This window comes from Mytilus edulis, chromosome 4 (genome assembly GCF_963676685.1).
Source record: "Mytilus edulis chromosome 4, xbMytEdul2.2, whole genome shotgun sequence".
In the NCBI taxonomy this organism is placed as follows: domain Eukaryota; kingdom Metazoa; phylum Mollusca; class Bivalvia; order Mytilida; family Mytilidae; genus Mytilus; species Mytilus edulis.
The window spans coordinates 13,221,974-13,224,473 of NC_092347.1; positions in this window are offsets into that span (position 1 = coordinate 13,221,974).

The following is a 2,500-nucleotide window of genomic DNA, read 5'->3' on the forward strand; positions in this document are numbered from 1 at the left end:
CAAAATGCTATTATATTGGAGTTTGATTGGAAAATCTGTTGCATATCATAGAAAAGGCAATCTCTGACTTTATTTTCTTGAAATGATGTGACCATCTTGTCTGATTATATCACTTGATTCCATATAGTGTGGAGATTTAGAGCTGTTAACAACAATCATTGCTCTGTTATTTAAGGAATGACTGTAATATTTTCCCTGTCTATGAAGAAATAACATACAAAATTTGGTGCACACTGAATAATGCGCGTAGCGGGTTATTTAACAGTGTGCACCACATTTTTTATGTTATTTCGAATAGACAGAAAAAATATTACAGTCATTTCTTATAATTTAATACTAAATTCCATTTTAAACCGTAGAAAACCATGAAAAAAAACCGTCGATGACGTCACGGTCACATGACTAAATTATGTCTATGGGCTGATAACAAAATAACGTCAGCCAATCAGAAGACGCGTTACATCCACAATTATATTATATAATATTAAAAATAGAGAGACAAAAGATACGAAAGGGACAATGTCATAGGAGAAAAGACACACGAACAACAGTATGCATGTCGTCCGAAAAGTTTGGCATACTCTGCGTTACATGAATTGCGTCTTGATAAACCTATATCATTCTACCAATTAATAAAACATTACGTAATAATGAAACGGTTATTGACTATCATCTAACCTAAAGACAACACCAAATTCGTAAACTATTAGTCATGTAAATACTCTTACACCCACCTTAACTGAATGTGAAATTTTGAATAACTAGTAATCGAAGGTTTTCAGGACAAAGGACAGACAAGATAGCTAATGGTACAAACAACACAGACATTAAAAAAAATCAAAAGCACGAGGAAAAAAACAAAAGCAAGAACATAATGAATCCCTTTTAAACAAAACTAGGGTGATCTCGATTTAACGGAAAAGTAAGCAGATCCTGCTTCACATATAAGTACTGACACGATTATAAGTCAAATTTGGTAGGTCACATTCGACGAAAAAAGTTAAATCACAAAAATACTGAACTCCGAAGAAAAGTCAATCGGAAAGTCCCTTATCACATGGCAAACTCAAATGAGAAAACACATCAAACGAATGGACAACAACTGTCATATTCCTGACTTGATACAGGCATTTTCAAATGTAGAAAATGGTGGATTGAACCTGGATTTATACTGTAGTAACGACAATGGTAACATATCCATCGGCATCTGTTAAAAAGTATTCCATAACGTTCAACCAGCTTCCTTTTAAGCAACAACCCTCTATGAAGGAATCATGATAGAGAATGCAAGCTTTCGAATATCGTATCCACTGGGAGATACATACTTCATACGCAGGCGCTGTTGGGATGTTGCCACATAGAAATGAATAATTGTGGAGCTGAAATTATATAGGTTAAAGTAAAATTATGTTCTCCACCTACCTTAATTAAGAACTTCTAGATGCGAGTCAAGATATCAGAAAGACTTAACTGTATTTGTTTTATTCAATATTTCAAAATTTAATGTGTCATTGAAATATGATCACATGCACCTCTCGTGTCCGGCAGATTAGCCTATGCTTCAGAGGGCGTGTTTTCGGTCACGTTTGTTCTGGATGGAGATATCATACCCAATACCTCGTTTAGCATATTTGCAACTATCGTTATGCAAACAAATATCAATTAATCATGTTATGTATTTATCACCCACCATTTTAGTTTAAATTCTCACAATACGAATATATATGTGTCATACTCGGTAACTTTACAGATGAGTGTTTCTTAAGTTCATCAACATCTTAAAATATGCATCTCGTGTTCTGATACGCACTGCATCATTTTGGCTAAACCTCTCACTTGTATGACAGTCGAATCAAATTCCATTATATTGACAGAAATCGTCAATTCACGAGCCCCAAACATTACTTGTTCTCAGTATATTTTTCATTTTGAGGTTTTGTAGAATTCTGTTTCCAAAAAACATCGTTCGCATTTGTACCCATTGGAATAGAAGTTTATACTTTCTATTAGCCAAAGACATTTTCTTATGACGAAAATCACAGTTTATAATAGTATAAAGAAAGAATAAAAAACATTTCTATATCACCAAATATTTGCAAATAAAACGAAAAAATAGAATTTGCGTTACATATAAAAATAAGGAGATGCATTTGAGACAACTTCCAATAAAATACCGTAGGTAATGGATGTAACAACTGTAGGTCATCGTTCGGCCTTCAAGCTTGTATTTACAAATTGTTCACATTCGTCGGAAAAAAAACAAGATTTGTATATTTGAGGTTGATGTACAATCAGTCTCAAACGGAAACAAAATTGTGACAAGTGCTTGTTGAGAGATGAACGAACGCCTTCATTGAGTCTAATTCCCAAAGTAGTAGTGCAGGATTGATCTCCTTATAACTTATGACAAATACGAGCGTATAAATCCTAATTATAAAAAATGGACTGATATATAACTAGAATGATTTTACTTCTTACATAACGACGTTTGATTTAATTG